This window comes from Bactrocera dorsalis, chromosome 4, assembly GCF_023373825.1.
Source record: "Bactrocera dorsalis isolate Fly_Bdor chromosome 4, ASM2337382v1, whole genome shotgun sequence".
Lineage (NCBI taxonomy): Eukaryota > Metazoa > Arthropoda > Insecta > Diptera > Tephritidae > Bactrocera > Bactrocera dorsalis.
In genome coordinates, this window is record NC_064306.1 from 60,512,949 (window position 1) to 60,531,542 (window position 18,594).

The 18,594-nt window shown below is 35.3% G+C and overlaps 1 protein-coding gene and 1 non-coding gene across 14 annotated transcripts in view; one reads left to right on the plus strand and one right to left on the minus strand.

Moving 5' to 3' along the window:
- LOC105229801 (platelet binding protein GspB) overlaps positions 1-18,594 on the minus strand; it is a 453,756-nt gene that overhangs the window by 355,857 nt on the left and 79,305 nt on the right. The window lies entirely within an intron of this gene.
- Positions 10,810-10,891, plus strand: Trnas-cga (transfer RNA serine (anticodon CGA)). Its single transcript has one exon. It is a non-coding gene; the product is annotated as a tRNA-Ser (tRNA).

Below are 18,594 nucleotides of genomic sequence, written 5' to 3' on the forward strand. Positions count from 1 at the left end.
ATTATGTATGTAGGTACATATCAGCATTTGCAATAACATATCACGCAATAAGATTTAAGTTGCAACATAACATATGTATGCAACACAAAAACATAATAATAACTGCCAGCAATAAATAATAATTAAACAATAAATTAACCTTGTTGCACATACATATGAACATAGGCATAATAAAATGCAACCAAGTACATAATAGTAGACGTGTACAGCATAATTTCAAACATAAGAATAACATTATGCCAGTAGATCACACTCATACATATGTAAATAGGTATCTAAAAGCACGCACCGGCTTAGGCAACATTCATTAGTTGCAACATTTAGTTTAGCATAGTAAATTTATGTGAACACAGCGTGGTATTAAACTCTATAAGGAAATATGTAAATTCAAGAAATGGGCAGTATAAGCTTGCTATAATAATCACTAGTTGTTAACAACCTCAAAGGTTACTTTAGCTGAAAAAATTTCAATGGAATATAGCGGTACCAATTGTCACCATCGTGATGGTTAAAAGAGAGGCCCACTTGATTTAGATAAGATAAAGGTATAATTCTAATATCTTACTCTCGTTGCTTTCAACATCATAGTAAAAGTTTTACAGTCCAGCTCCAAATGAAGTCGATACTTATAGAAGCATAAAATCAAATTCGGAACCCACAAAATACAAAGAAAGAGTACTGAGTATTACTAAAGATGCGGTAGCCAACCCCATGTGGACTTTGGGGTCGCAACTAAAAGAGAGGAAGCTTCAGCGGAGTCACTCCGACATATAAGGGTTCGTCTATTAACCAGAGGAGTCGCTGCGCACGGGCGTCGGTTTTGAAGCAAGCGGCTCGCTCTATAAATGTGTATAAAACTCTATATTACTCGCCTAGCGAGATTGGGTTTGGAACTTGCCACGCAGAAACTATCCCCATTTAAAAAGAAACAACAGCCTTAGATGAAAGACACCACCTTTGATGACGACCACAGCAAATGTAATAAGGGCTATGACTTAAGGACTTGTACCTGGAATGTCCAGTCGTTAATAGGGAAGGTGCCGATGCCCAGATGGTTGATGTCCCTTGTAAGAGTAAAGGCTGACAACACTACCATCCAAGAAATGCGATGGAAGGCGGTGATCAGTAGGTTTTAGTGATAGTGGCCATATAAAGGAGCGCAAATTCGGTGTGGGACTCAGTCATTCAGCCCTGACATTCACTTCGGTGGATGACCGTCTATTCACAATCCGAATTATTGCAACATCTTTGAACAGAACACTGATTTGAGCTCATGAACTGGCAATAGAGAAGGATGATAACCAAAGGTGCCTTTTATGCGCGGCTGGAGTGGGTTTATGACGACTACCACTGCCTGGCTATTTTAATGACAGGGTGGGCAAAGACGGTAACTTTGGTACAACAGATCGAAAATCCAGCCATTATGGCCTCTACAAATGGGTTGAGACTGATTGACTTCGCAGGGACCTGAAATATGGTCCGACTGTCTCCGAATTTAAAAGTTCGTAACTAGATTGATTATGTTGTGATACATAGATGGTCGACATGTCTTCACTATCCTTGTTCTAGCGAAGATACGTGCCCGTCTTAGTACACCAAAGCACGCCCGTCAACAAACACAGACGTCGAGAAACTACTATCGCAACCGACAGCGAAAGGTCTCCTCTCCAACTTGCACTCCTGCGCTCTGAGAGCACTCATCAGTAACTCGGTATAAGGGAACTTTGGTACGGCACGAGCGGCCAGTAAAAAGAAAAAGGAAGAAAAATGTCTTGAGGAATCGATAACATCCGGTATAAATTGTAAAAGGTGGCGCTTTCTTAAGAGCTGCAAATCTTGCAGTGTCATCTTCTTTGACACTGAAACCGTGGGTCGGTCTTTGATGAGAACACAAAAGTTCACCAGTTGCCTATATACTTTGCGAGGTCACGTCAGTTTTACCTCTCCAGCGCAGATAAATTGCTATGCACTTGGGCCTTCCATTGATTGCGTGGGCGCCCTTGCTTTCGTTGTCCAGAAAGCGGAGAGAAGTATATACTTAAAGATTATAGTATGGACACAGTTTTTAACCCAATTTACAAAATTGTCTACAAAATTTTAATAAAATTATTAAACCCGCCTGGCTAGACTTTGACAGAGTGCGAGAGAGAAGGAGAGGTGGGTGAAAGACAAATACTAAAGCTTGTTGCACTCGCTCTCTCTCTTCAAAAGAGGGCTAGATCGCTAGATGCAAATATCAACGCATCGACGGCAAACAATTGTGTGTGCGTGGCGCCATTAACTTTCATTACTGGCTTTGTTTACACAAATGAGAGACATTAAAATTTGCAATGGGAAATGTCGAAGCGACAAAGCAAATATTATTAATAAGTGATGGGGCGTGCAACATGGCGTGGCGTACAATTGACAATGCAAATGCTGGCCAATAGCGGTTTGACTTGCCATACTAGTAATGCATTAAATAGATATATGTACATACATAGTTATATATAGATACATATGTGTATATATGGAAGTAGGTATATGTGTGTGAATGTGTGTATGTATTTGTGTAAGCCTTTATGTATGTTAATGCATATTTCCGTCATTTGGCGACTTGCAACAGTTAGCTAGTTGGTTGGCGAGCAGGCTGGACGGTCGTTTGGCTACAAATACCATATACACACACACGCTTACATATATAGGTATTGATGGGCCTTAGCTGCAGTGTAATATTGCCTTGACAAAACTGATTGAGTGGTGAAGATAATTGAAAATGCCACATAACATGCGACAATGAAAAATGCATGTATTAAGAGCATATACTATATGTACATACATATGTATATATATACAACCACATACACATACATAAATTAGCGAGGGTTAAGCGGCGCAAATATGCACCGCTCTGTGTGCATATGGCTGACTGTGGCAAGTGGCCCACCAACAACAAAACTAGACAATGCAAATAACAATGGCAAATGCGCAGCAGAAGAAGAAGAAGAAGCAGAGGCAACCATAAGAAACTACAAAAGTGAGTGCAAAAAAAAATTGCAAAAACAACTTTAGTAGTAGGCGTTACGCATACGTGGCACGCAAATTAATTGGCCGCCAGCACTTGCGTGTGCGGCACGGGCGTGAGCGGGGCCAAATCGCCATTGCAGGGCCGACATGTAAGTGCAAAAGCAAGATGAGCAAAAGTACGCACACACACACATACAAACACATAGACAAATACTTGTGTGGGCGCTTGCATGTGTGTGTGTATGGCATTGTGCAACATGTAGGGGCAAGTGCAATTCACAATGCAAACAGCAATGGACAAATGCGCGCATGTAAAACAAATAAACGGTGGGTATATATGTACATACATACATTTATATAAATTGCCATTTTAGTCTAATTTACGTATGTGTGTGTGTTTGTAGTTGTAATTTCATGCACATTTGTCTCTTTGCACTTTTACAACCACAAATGTTCACATTAATTGACATTTCGCATTGCGTGTTGCAACTACAAATCATGTGCTTACATCATTATATACACACACACACACATGCATGCCTGCGCAAATGAGTATATATGCCGCATGGGTGCAAAGATAAAATCAGCGCCGAGCCAATAATTAGAATTGAAATGAAACGCGGCTTACACATGTATGTGTCTGCTTATAAAAGTAGAAAAATTATGCATACACGGTATATTTTAATCAGATGGCAACATTGAAAGCTAATACCCGGTATCCGCTGCAAGTAGCCATAACACTGCGGCCAACACAACACACAGCGTTTAAGCTCTTGTAATTACAATAATTATAAAGTTAATTCCAATTAGGTAATATGTGCGGGAACGAGGGTGGGTGGTCAGAGCGGCATAAATTGGCATAGGTGTGAGCGAGGATTAAGCCAAGTAAAGTACGTATGTGGCAAGTTAGTAGTGTTTTATGAGGTAGTTTCAATCCCAAATGAGGTTTAAGCTATTGGAAAAATTTGCAATTCGAGGGCTTTAAGACTCTACAGAACACAAGCAAAGGTTCTAGACCGAGAAAATACCACCACATATTCAACTAATGACCCTAAGAAGTACGAAACTGGAACCAAATCGAATTCAGCAGCCGTTAATTCTCTAAATAATTCTCCTTGAACCATCGAGTTTGCATGCTTCTTAAAATAAATGGATTCACAGAGTGTTCAATTGAGTTCTAAACTATTTCCGAAAGGTTAAAAATACCAAATCGAACTTAGACTTCGTTAATTTTCACAATATTTCTTCTTGAACCTTGATGCTGTTGATATTTCTTCTTGAATCCTGTTATTGTTGTTGTTATCATAACGGTTATCTATATATTTCCCGTTAGGTTTGTAAGGTTCAGACAAGTTGCCATGGAGGTCATCCAACGGTAGGCCCAGGAAACATGCGGTGTCAAGGGTCGGACCTTTGAGACAGAGGTGTTAGATGTATAGGGTTAACTGGGCATGCACAGAGGTCGTTAGAGTCATGCGGGTACTCATTGCATGCTGGACATAAATTTGGTATGTCAAAGTCGATTCTGAGTAAGTTGGAATTTCACCTGCTTCAGTGTCCAGAACGCAGCTGCGCAAGAGTCACTCCCGATTCTCACGGCATATCGGGCTCTACGTCTGCGATGGGTGGTGATTTGACTTTAAGTACGACATTCACTGAGAGGCGAAGATGTTTATGTTAGTTGCGTCCGAAGTCTGGTTGGCTCTTCTTGAACCATTGTGTTGCATGCTTCTTATAATAAATGGGTACACAGAGTGTTGAATTAAGTCTTAGGATACTTTCGAAAGGTTAAAAATACAAAATCGTGGAACTTTCTATACTACAAATATGAGTAATGGTTATTATTATTCCTTATTAAAAATTTCACGGTGCCTTATGTTGGGATTCTAACAGTAATAAATGTAAATAAAATAGTTACTCCTACAAGATGAAAGAGGTTTAGAACGATATTCTGGCACTAGAAATCAGTCCGGATCTAACCTCACTTTATCATATTCCATAGATGAACGAGAGATGGACTAAATTATGGAATCATAAAAATATAAATATATATAAATAAAATATATACTCGTACAGTCAGCAATAAGTTCAAACGATATTCTACATTAGCAAATTGGTCCTAACCTCACTTTATTACCAAACCGAGAATAAGGAGAGATTGAGTAAACAAACCATGAGGTAATACATACAGGTAACACAAACTAGAAAATCATTTAGAGTGACATTCTAACAGTTTGTAACTATATGAAGCTAACCTGACTTACTAGACAAAATAATTTAGAACTATATTCTAGCCATTAGTACATAAAGTTAACCTCACTTTTCTAGCAAACAAAGAAGAATGGTAGTTTTAGTAAGTTTTGGTATCCTAAGATAAGAGTCTTGATAACAATGGAATACGGAGACAACTATAATAACGAAAGACAATGGCATATGAAAGAAAATTCAGTGGAGTCCATTAAGTCATGTCGTCTGACTCTCTGTTTGCAAATATGTGAACTTGTTCTTCAGTTTTTGAGATATCGGTCTGAACTTTTGCACACATTCTTCTCTCTTCAAGATGTTGCTCATTTGTCAGAAATGCCGATATCGGATCACTATAGCTTATAGCTGCCATATAAACTGGCCAATAAAAATATAGTCTTTGTATGAGAAACTTTTATATTTGACAAGATATCTTCACGAAATTTGATACAGATTATTGTTTCAAGCAACGGTACGATGTCTGGAGAAATTGTTCAGATCGGACCAATAAAACCTATAGCTGCCATAGAAGTTGAACGACCAAATCAAGTCCTTGTGTGGGAAACTTTTTTAATTGAGATGATATCTTCACGAAGTTTGGTCCGAATTATTGATTTAAGAAACGGTACGATGTCTGGAAAAATTTTTCAAATTGGACTAATATAACCTATAGGTGTCATACAAGTTGATCGATCACATAAAGTCTTTGTATGGGAAACTTTTTTAATTGAGAAGATAAATTCACCAAATTTGGTTCAAAGTATTGTTTCAAGCAACAGCACAATATCTGGGGAAATTGTTTAGATCAGACCATTCTAGGCTATGGCTGCCATATAAACTGTTGGTCAAAATGAAGTTCTTGTATGAGAAACTTTTTTAATTGAGCAAACATCTTCACGAAATTTCCCACAGATTATTGTTCAAAGAAACGCTAAAATCTCAGAAAAAAAATGTTCAATCTAAGAACCAGAGCAAATATATATGTATATAGCAATAGCTATCATACAAACTGACTGATCAAAATCAAGTTCTTGTATAAAAACTTTTTATTTTAAGAATGGTGTTATACATAGTTTCCCTGCATCCAATAATAAAAATATTTTTGTTATTATATTCATACAGCATAAAACTTTTCCAAATGGCTTAGAAGATATTACTTGCTAAACGCTTTAACTTATTTGTACGTATGTATGTTCTCTGCCACCGAAAAATTATTGGCATGTGCCCTTTCTTGTTGTCGAAGTTTTATTACAGTATTGTTGTGGCATATTTAATTATTAACGCTGCAATGTTGAACTAAGCTTAAATAAACAAATAGTAAAAACAACAACAATAACAACATGGATATGCCTTCTCACACATATCACACTATATAAGACACGGTGCGTTTATGTAGTTATTCATACCCGTTACCTCTCGAGTATATGTATGTCAACTTACACCACTCGCCTCACACACACCAAAGTTTCCACATTTCAGCGCAAAACAAATGTTATTGCTCGCAATTGCATTCGTGCTCTTAAAATGTTTTAATTGCATTTGTCATATATCACATTCGCTTTCTCTTCAAACGCGTTGCAACATGCACTGGCAACAAATATTTTGCTCTTCTGCACATATTTCGCAAAATGCGCTCTTCTTTTGGTAAATTTCTTTCGCTCATATTGCACTAAAATGCATTTGGAGGCGAAGAGTGTTGTACACGCTACGAAATGAGTGCAGTTTTTGAGCATATGAGCGTGCGTAAGTCGGCGCGGGAGAGAGAATGAAGGAAATTAAAAATTATGGGGTTGTAGAAAAAGTGAAAAAAATGTAAATCACGGCATGTTTTCATCCCTTCAATAGAAATCTTCCACTTCTGGCTGCCCTTCATTGCTTTCTTGCCACCAGTCTTCAGTGAGTAGCAATGTTTTGTTGTTATCTTCGACGTGTTGAGTGATTTTCTTATCGCTAAAATTCTTAAGGGTAAAAATTATATATATTTTTTTTTATTTTTGAATGTAGCTTTATTATTCACTTCCCCTAAACCCAAAACACACACACGCGCCCAACCTACAAGCGAATACACGCATCGGCAAACCCCCTCACCTCGCTCTCAAATGCACCGCATGCTCTCTCACTGAATTCTCTCAGGCCCTCATTAAACAGAGCACGCAACGCGCTAACCCCCAAAGCACCCCACCACTGCCTCCTCCCACCAACTACGTTTAATAATGCTTCTAAGCTTTCGGGGGCGGTGTGAGGTGGCAGTGTGCGTTTCACAATTACTCACACACACACATGCAAAATATTCATTCATTTTTCCCAGAGTCAACTTGCAATCGCATTACACTGCATTTTTTGTTGCTGTTGTTTTGGTTGCGCTTTTATAATTTATTTGTCATCGCCAACCTTGAAGCGCGTTTTCGGTGGAACGAGCGTAAATGGGGGTTCGCTTGTTACGCTATCGCTTTTCCTATGCACGCGTTAGTTTGTTGGTGTTGTTGTTGTTGTGCTACAAGCATTTGTACGTTTACGTGTTTTCTCGCCTATTTTAGCTGCTACAATTCTTTATCGTTTATTATTTGTTGTTTTAGTTATTGTATGATTATTGTTTTTGCTGTTGTTGCAGTGCACGCGCAAGTGCGTGTCCATAAGTCTATCTACAGTCATACGCCCTGTTGTACTTGCGAACGTACATATGCGCATCAGCCAGCTACATACACTCACACTCATACACATGCATTCCGCATGTACAGTTATTAAGACGCCCGTTTGGTGTTCGCAAGAAAATGCACTTAAAAGTACATTAGGCATTAACCCGTTTGTGGTTACAAAAAATATGAATTTATTTTCATAGTAAGGAAATAATAGTATGTGTGTGCCAGACGGCGGACTATTATAAGAATTTTATAAGAAAAAAAAATATTTTTTGCATTATTAGCGTTTTTTAGTGTAATAGACAGCTTCTGTGATAAGATTCTTCACAAGAACTTGAGTTCGATCGTTCAGTTTGTATGGCAGCTATATGCTATAGTGATCCGATATCGGCGATTCTGACAAATGAGCAGCTTCTTGAGGAGAGCAGAATATGTGCAAGATTTCAGATCGATATTTCAAAAACTGATGAGAAATTGGCTCTTTTCAATTAGCTCAAAAGCAACTCTGCATCTGGTTGATATGAAATCCGATAAAGGAATCGAATAAACGCAATTATTAACCCTTAAAATCGGACAACAGGACAATTGAACAAATATTAATGGAAATTTAGAAGAATAAGTCTATTGAGCTTCCTTAACTTTTTGAAAGGCTTGGATGTTCTGTAAAGTGTTTGCGAGTATTATTCTGTACTCATATCGGTTATTTTCAAAAACCCCAAAAATTAGTGTCTGCATTGAACTAACTTCGTTGATATCGAAGAAAAATCAAAATCCGTCGAAGGGTTGTCAAGTTGCTACAGACTAGAGATATATTAAATAGTCTTTTATGGACTTTGAAACTCACAAGGTATTAATAGTGAAACGCCTTGAAATTCAGACCAATCTGCGCTCTATTATTTGAATAATTTTTTTAAAACCCCTTCGCATCGATCTATATGTTTTCTGCCAAAATATTGACGTACGCGCTTGTTATTGTCGATGTTTTAGTACAGTATTGTTGTGAGATATTTAATTATTAATGCTGGAATGTAAAAAACAACAACATCAAGGATATGCCTTTTCATGCAAATCACTATATATAGGACAAGTTGGATTTATTTAGTTATTCACACCCGTTACCTATCTGTATTCCCAAAAATTAGGCTATACATTGAATTAACTTTGTTGGCGTCTAAGAAAAATCAAAATCCATCGAGGGGTTGTCAAGTTGCTATAGGCTAGATATATAATAAATAGTCTTATATGGGCTTTGAAACTCACAAGGCATTAATAGTGAAATGTCAGATCAATTTACGCTCTATTACTTGAATAATTTTTAGAAATCCTTAATATCGATCTATGTATATAGCAATAGACGTTCCAAATCCCAAATTATCAAATTTCGAGTGTAAAAAGCAATTAAGCTAGAAATAAAAACAGGGAAGCTCAACGCTCCAGAAAGATATGTCGGTGGATTTTGGTTAGAGAACAAATTAAATAAATTAATTTAGGTTATTATATATGACCTTGATTTTTTGAACTGAAAATCATCATACAAGTATAATCTGCTCTAACTAGAACCAAGCTCAAAGAAAAACTACCATAACCTAAAAACAAACAAGAAGGTTGTTATGGCCTGAATGACATACATAAATCATGAAACGGAAGATCACTGTTCCTATTCTCATACTTCCAGTAAGTTTTTCACGATGAAAATAGTTTAAAGAAGAAATAGAAATGGGAAGGTAGGTTACTAATTAACTATTTGGTACAAAAAATTGCTAAGGTAGGCGTGAAAACTGTTAGCGAATCAACAAAGCTAATAACGAAGTGTTAAAAATGTCAACGGAGTACAAAAACAAAAGCCTCTTCCAGCGGAATGACAAAGCAAATTATTTGCTAAGCAATGATTAACACATTTGCTGGGACAAAAAAATAAATAAATTTAGTTGAGTGTTGAGGTTATGATAATTACATTGCAAAAATCTATATAAATCTGATGCAAAATAGAAAATCGTAATCAAAACAGAAAGAAGTTTAAATGCCTCACGCACAGCCAGCCGACAAGCTGTGGAAATTGACGACAAATGTCTAGACTTTTTGCCTTCTTGAAGTCTTTTAAGAATGCACTTCCGATGACCCGCCCACAGCGATTCCTTCTTCCATCTTATAGTACAATAACAACCAACTACAAGTTCTCTACCAACTTATATGAGTGTTACTCCATTAAAAGCAATTCCCGTTAGCGCCTCACACCACCAATGCGCCGTTAGCCCAGCGAAGCTAACTTTACGCCATCACCTCATGGCATTATTCAGGCGAAACATTTGTCTCGGCCGTTAAATTTACAACACTGATAACGGTGTTAATGCATGTCCACACGTAAGTATGTGTATTTGTTGTAGTATAAGTGTGCTTGTATAAGTATATGTGTGCATGTGTCAATCACTACGCTGTGTGACGCCTAACGTTAGCATTTACAGCAACCGCAATCACAACAACACTGCGAACATTAGTAACAACAACAATCACAATGCATAAAGCGTAAGAAATTGATTTGTCATGCTGCGCATAAATTGCATAATGACGTAAGCGTAAATGTTAGAAGCACTTTTTTCTCTCTTGATTTTTTTGCACTGGCGATTGACACAGTGTTCAATGGCAGCGACGCAAGGGCTTGATAGCGATTGTTGTTGCATTATATTGCAATTGTTGCTATTGAGCGCAATCATAATTAATCAATAAATTTGTGACACACTTACATACATACATACATGCGTACACATGAATAACTGTAAACATGGTGAACTAAATCATTATTGCGCTTTTGTGAGCTGCTGGGCTCTTTCTTTGGGGAAAAATATAATCTGCGAATGTCTTTGCAAATTATGCTAAAGGAGAAGCAAAACTAAGTCCTTTTTGTGAGGAGATTCAAATGCAAGCAGTCGTGGCCGAGTGGTTAAGGCGTCTGACTCGAAATCAGATTCCCTCTGGGAGCGTAGGTTCGAATCCTACCGGCTGCGGTGTGGTATTTTTTTAGAAACTTTGGCGCTGCAAATAAAAAATTTAAAAATTTTGACAAAACAATTTTAAGAAATATGTGTATGTAAATAACTGAAGAAGTTTAGATTTGCTAGTGAAATACAAAAACAAAGGGGTACAGATTGCGAAACGTTATCTTCTTAAGAGTTGGAAAAACATTAGGAATCAAAATTATTAATGAGTAATTATATTGGATTTCAATTGCATTACCAAAAAAGTAATAGTAATCGTTAAAACACCCAACAAGTCACTACATAACAACAAAATTTTAATATTTTTCTACTTAAAATTATCTCAAATCCAATAAAAAATTTAATACTACTCGTATAATGGATGAATAACGATAAAAATCGAATGACTGATAAAAAATTTTGATTTCGAGACACTTTAGAGTGTTTTAAAAATCGAAATTAGTATCACAAATCTTATATATTTGAATGTTCGGAGAAATTTTCCTCACTCACAGTGTTACGAGAAATAAAAAGTAAAAAAAGAACGAATTTTTGATGTTAACAGGTGGATATAACTTCTTAAGCGTCAGACTAAGATTTTCAAAAAAAAAAAAATATTTGGCTCAAAGTTCGCTTTAGCATCCTAGAAACGTTATTCATATGGTGAAATAGTGAAAAAAATGTGCCTTGCCTATTTGTCGTCGAAGCCTTCGAGCCAGTCACCAGTTCAGCACGTAAAACATTGATTTTGTTTTTCTCGAAACCAAATTTTTCAAAGCAGGCGTCGATGGCAAGTATAATTTAGAAATCCCGCTTTTATTTCCCTTCGGACAGAATAAGTTTCTAGATCAATTCACAATCACTTTGACAATCATAACTTTGAAGTCGTAGATAATTTCGTCTCTCTTGGAACTAATATTAACAGGAGCAACAACCTCAGACTCAAAATCCAACGCAGAATAACACCTGCTAACGAGTGCTACTTCGGACTGAGTGGGCAATCGAGAAGTAAAGTTTTTCTCGCGACGAATAAATACCAAACTCTACAAGTCACCGATCATTCCCGTCCTAACATATGGTGCAGAGGCATGAAAGGATGACAACATCTTACGAGTTTTCATGAAAAAGATTCTGCGGAATATTTACGCGTTGGTAACGGCGAATATCCATTGTATTGAGCGATTAGGTATACGAAATATCGCCGATGACTTTGGCATAGTTCAGCGAATCAAGAGACATCGGCTACGCTGCCTAGGTCATGTCTTCCGAATGAACGAGAACAATCCAGCTCTGAAAGAATTCGACGCATTACTCGCTGTAAACTGGGCTTTAGCTTTAGAAGAAAGACCGATTTGACAAAGGCAATTCCCTATATTAGACCATGATCCACTATTTTGTCACAGCTAATGCTTCAGAAGAGCTTTAAGAAGTCTACTTTAGTATCACAAACAAGCATTTGCTTGATGTCAGCATTCAGGGAAGGTCGTGAAGTCATCGAAAACTAGCTTGATGTAAGTCGTCCATGAAATTGTGCTGGAAAATGGTCGTAAAGGTATCAGGGAGATTGCATAGGATCTTATTTTCTCCTATGGATCGACTCAATTCTTTTTGGTTAATGTTTTGAGTATGAAGCGTGTCAATGCAAGACTCTTACCAAAGTATCGGAATCGTTTGAGAAAACTATGTCAGCAAAAAGATGCTTGACAACATAGCTGAGGACGCTACGTTCTTAAATTCATGAAACATATCGTTACTGGTCACGAGACGAATATAAACAAACAAGGGAAAATTAAGCGTTGACACTAATTAATTAATTTTTAAAAAAAATTAATTTTTAAAATTTTAAAATTAAAAATTAATAAAAATATTTAAGTTAATACAAATTAAAAATAATTAAATTTTTTGAAAATAATTCATTAACTAAAATTAAAGTTAAAACTAATTAATCATTTTAAAAACAGTATAAATTAATTATAATTAATTAAAATTAAAAATAATTATTTTTTTAATAATTAATTAATTAAAATTAAAACTAATTAATTAATATTTAAAATAAAATATTAATTTCAATTAATATTCTTTTATAATAATTAATAAATATTATTTTTCGAAATTTTTTTTTCAGATTGAAATTTTTTTAATTATTTTCGAAAAATTGCCAGCCTCAATTCAAGTAATTTTTCCAGTAGCTTCAAAATATTACTTCTCTCAATGCTTCAATTTCCGCTCTTATGCTTGCAACTTTCACGCTTTTCGCCTTTCACAACTCGCCATCGCCAGCAGCTTTAGCCGCCTTTGTTTACATATATTATTATTTTTAATTGCTAATACTATTTACCAATGCAGCCAGTGCAATTATATTAATTCCCTTCTATTGATTCCTTGCATACGCGATATTTGCTTGCAAACGCAATCTCATAATCTCCGCTCTCTCTCACTCTCGCACTCTTTTGTATGAAAACCATTGGCATTATTCAAGAAATTAATTTGCACGTTCACCGTTACGTATAGGTAACTACCATATAATTTTCGAAAAAACAATGAGCACAGTAAAAAAAAGGCCAACAACAGCAACAAGTAATGAATGGCAAGCAACAATGCTGCAACAAGCCACGTCCAATTAGCCGTTAATTATGTTGCATTTACCTACAAATGACGGAAGTAACGGCAAGTGTTATTGTATGCTGGCTATTGTTTTTGTTGTTTAGTGAATGTTGTTGTGCTTTGCGCCACACAATGCTGTAGCATGGCATTGGACGCGGCAATGACGTTGCATGGAAAATAGGCGTCACAACGGCTTGCTGACGACAGTTTGTCTATGTTTGAGTGCGGGAAAAGTTTCTTTTGTGTGTTTGTGAGTGTGTGTGTGTGTGTGTCGAGAGCAAATGATGCTGCGCAATGTCATTTTGTGATTATAGTGATTTGGCAAAAACCAGAAGTAGGCAGAAATTGCTGGGAACTGGGCAAGTCGGTAATTCACTGCCACAAGCTTTTTTATGTTTCCATAGGGGCTTAGACGAGGTTACTGTAAATCAAGCGTGATATTGCTTTTAATTATTTAAAATTTTCTTTTATATATTTTCGTCTTTCTTTCGAGATGAAAAAACAAATATTGATAAAAATTAATAAGTAATTTAAATTTTTTTTAAATTTATTTTAATTAAAAAATTACAAAGTTAATTAAAATAAAAGTAATTTTCTTTTAATTTTGTAGTTTAAATTAATTAATTACTATTTTTTAATTAATATTAGTTAATTACTATTATATTAAAAATTACAGAGATACTTAAGAGGTAATTAATATTTTTTTTAAATTTTTTAATTAATATTAATTAATTACTATTAATTTAGTTTTTTAATTAATACTAAATGAAATTAATTACCTCTTAATTAACTTTTAAATTTTGGAATTTACTTCTTTTAATTAAGCGATTTTTTATTTTAATGATTTAAATATTATATTTTTTAATACAAATCTTTTTTAATTTTTAATTTTACCTTATAAGTTACCACTTTTATTACTTAATTTTAAATTAATTTTACCTTAGTCTTAGTTTATAGTTTAATTACCTCAATATTAGTTCTTGATTGCTATTATTTAATTTTTTTAATTATTAAAATTTCTTTCTTTTTAAATTTTTTAATTAAAAATTATATTTTTTTAATTAAATTAATATTAATTTCTGTTAAATTTTATTAAATTAAATTTAAAAGCATTTTTTTCACTTTTCATTAATTTTTAGTTATTTAATTTAAAATATTTTAATTATTTAATTTTTTTTATTAATTTAATTTTTAATTTTTTTCTATAATTTTTAATTTTGGAATCTTCATTCTTAATTTTATTTTAATATTTAATTTTTTTTTTTTATTTTTTTATTAATTTTAGTTCTAAATTTTTTTATTTATTTTATTTATTTTAATTATTTAAATTTTTGTTTTAAAATTAAAAAAAAATTAATTACCCCATAATTAACTTTATAATTTTTAATGTATTAATTTTTTTATTTTAATGACTTATTTTTATATTTTTTAAATTTTTTTAAATTATTATTATTATTATTATTATATTATTAAAATTATATAAAATTTAGTTTACATTTTCGTTCTAAAAATTTTAATTAAAAAATAGTATTTTTACTAAAATTTATATTAATTTATATGAATTTTATTAAAATAAATTTTTATTATGTAAATTTTAAATTAACTTATTTATTTAATTTTAATTTTTTATTAATTTAATTTCTAAATTTTTTCCAGTATTTCAAATCTTTCTCCTATTCGTTTATCAGTCATAACTGCATAAGAACTTGCAAGTGTTATTCTAATATTCTTTGGTTAAAGTGCGACTGCTTGCCACCACACGCCAGTCAAGCGAGCTGCAATAGCCGCCAACCGCCTTTCAGTCACTTGACATGCCAACCCGTAAGCCAGTCAGCTATCAGCCAAGCTAAACTGAGTTGAGCCGCAGCTAAGCGTTTGAGCGACTAAGCAAGCAAGCAATAGTCAAACACAAACACACATACTAAATACCTAGCATTTGCATTGACGTATGTATGTATTTAGTATATGTATGTGTGTGTATGTGCAAGTGTCATGCCATGCTGGTGCAGGCCAACCAATAAATTGTTCGCTGTTTGATTGCATAACTTCTGGTTTTCTGCAATTAATATTGTGCCAACAAAAACAACAACCGGACAGGGGTGTTCAACAACAACACCAACAATACAACAACATAGTCACAACAGCAATTATAGCAAAGCAAGAAATTGAAATAAAAATGGATATAATTTTGAAAAAAAAAATAAACATAAAAAGAATTTGCAAGAAATTTCCAACCTTCGGCAGCACAACAACAACAACAAGAACAGGGCAGTCAGTCATCAGCATATCCACAGAGAATACAAATAAATTAAGTAGTCGCGGCGAGTGGCAGAAAAAAAAACAGATAACAACAACAATAACCAAACAACAATATACGCCACCAGCGAGTAGGAAGCTTTGGCAGCCAGGCGGCAGCGAGTTTTGCAGTGCAAAAATCTCACAGGCGCGCGATTTAAGAATATTTGTGTGTGTTTGCATGTGTGTAGGGGTGCACGACGCGGCAAATCTTGTTTCACATTTTTTGCGTACTCTTATTTTCGCACATTGTTGTTCTTGTTACTGTTGCTTTTGTATAAATAATTCATATGCGTTTGAGTGCAGCATTCTGGCGCTGTGTTGCGCAATCTAAATGTCATAATTGCACATAAATAAAGATATTTCTATATACCGGTGTACACGTCCGTCTGTATATTAACGATCTTGTTTTAATTTTTATATGCATGCGCTTGTAATTAAATTCGAAATGCGGAGGCGTATGAAAAAAAGTATGTATCTAATAATACAATGTGCCGCTTTGTAACGGTTTTTCCTTCCGTTCATGTCAACACATTTTTTATAACGCTATGTTTATTTCTTTTATCGGGATCCCGATATTTCGGGACAAGATTTTCGGGATCAAAATTTCGGGATCATATTTTTAATTGGCTTAACATTTCAGAGTAAGACCTTCGGATAACCGAATTTTTCAAAATCTATTTTTTCATGCGAATTCCTTACATTAGGGTGTTTTTTCGAGTTCTAGTAAAACTACAGGCATTTCACTTAATTTACCTTTACAAAGATATTTTGTAAGATGAAACAGTATATCGGGTCTCGTATTCAACGATTTCAACGATTTCGAAACGAGAGCTAATTTTAAAAGAACACTTACATTAGGGTGCGTTCAATTTTGGCGGTTTCTTTTAAACAAAAAGGCGTGAAATAAATTATATGTTTCTAAAAATACAACAAATGTTTTTTAAATCACTTTGTAAATATTCACTTGGGATCCCGAAATTTCGGGCTTTGATTTTCGGGATTAAAATTTCATGACCATAATTTTATTATAGCTTAACATTTCACAGTAGTATATAGGGGTTTACAAAATTCACATTTTTTCAATACCGATTTACGATCCTCTAATGCTAGGGTGGGTAGTTTAACTCCCAATAAAATCTGAAAATCTAATCGCTTCATTTAACTTTTCTTCAATAAGAAATTTTATAAGATGAAATCATATATTTCTGAAACCGCAAGAAGTATTTTTAAATAATATTCACTCGTTATTCCGAAATTTCGGGATATTATAATCGGGACAATTTTTAAAAATTATCGGATGAAGCCATATATATATATATCTAAAAACACATGAAATATTTTTTAATCACACTGTTAATATTCACTCTGGATCCTGAAATTTCGGAAATTGATTTTCGGGATCAGAATTTCAGGGCAAATTGTTTTAACTTGTCGAATGAAATGAAAATTTGTATAAAAAAACACAAGAATTATTTTTAAATCACATTAATAATATTCGGGATCCCGAAATTTCGGGATAAGATTTTCGGGATCATAATTTAAGGCACAATTTTTTTAAATTGACGGAAAAGGGCAGAATATTTCAAGTAATTTAGGGCAGAAAGTTTTAAATAGTTTTTCGAAAAAATTCAACTTCGAAAACATGCTCCAACAATCAGAACTGCTGGAAAATACGTGAAGCGCGCTACTTCCGCCTACACGCCTTAAAAGCCTGCGACTACGCTGATATTTTATGCAAAAAATTTCCACCGCCCTATAACCCTCAGCAGCGCCATCACGACTTTGTCGGTTTTTACATAGAAATTATTAATACGTGTTGTATTTGTTGGTGTAAAGCGCACACACACACACATAGAGCATTCCGCAATCTGAGTGAATCTCACGATCGACAACAATCGGCGCGCAGCAACGCGTAACGAAGGCAACAACAACAACACCAGCAGGCAAAGGTACTCGTCGAAGCACACACGAAATCATTGTAAGCGTTGACATGTTGTTGTTATATGTACCAGTTGTTGTCATGCTGCCTGCGTTGCCATGTATGCGCGTGTATGCCAAAGCGCATAACTGCCGCTTGTTTGTTGTTTGTGTTATTGTTGTTGTCACTGCAATGACAGTTGTTGTTTGTGATGTTGAGCAAAACGACAGCACAGCAACAACAAGTACAAGCGCACAGCCAGCACAGCGTGCGCCAACAAAACGCGCCCCGCCGCAGTGGGGGCGATTCGATGCGGTGCGCGCGGCACGGCGCGGCGCGTTACGCTGGGACTGTCGCGTTTCACATCCGCATCTGCGATTCGTTTCATTCTGAATTATTTTGCGGATCGCTTGGGAGCTTTTTTCTCTTTTTATTTGTTGCTTTTGTTTTTATATTTCACATGCATACATACAGATATGCATGCGTTTGTATGTAAGCGCGTGTGTGTCATTGCAGCGCGTTATTATGTGTATGCAAGTGTGTGCGCGCGGCGATTGCGATCTGCGTCGCTGCTTGTTTGTATGCGTTCGTGTTCCGTTCGCATTGGCCTTGGCCTTGAATCATACAGATTTGTCGTTGTTGTTGGTTTAGTGTTGTTGTTGCATGGGCTCTTATTATTCATTTTCGCTGTGAATTCGCCTTTTTCGTTTTCGTTTGCATTTCGCTTTGGTGTTTCGGTTTCTTTTTTTTTGCTTTTTGCGCGCACTCCACTGCACCGCTCCACCGCGCCGCGTCGCCCAGCGCACGATCGCCTTACGCGCGAGCTTTTATGAAATTTCTGTTTGCATTTTTTCCCCTGTCAATATATTGTTAGGCGCATTGTTGTTGCTGTGCGCTCGCCCGCATGCTGCAC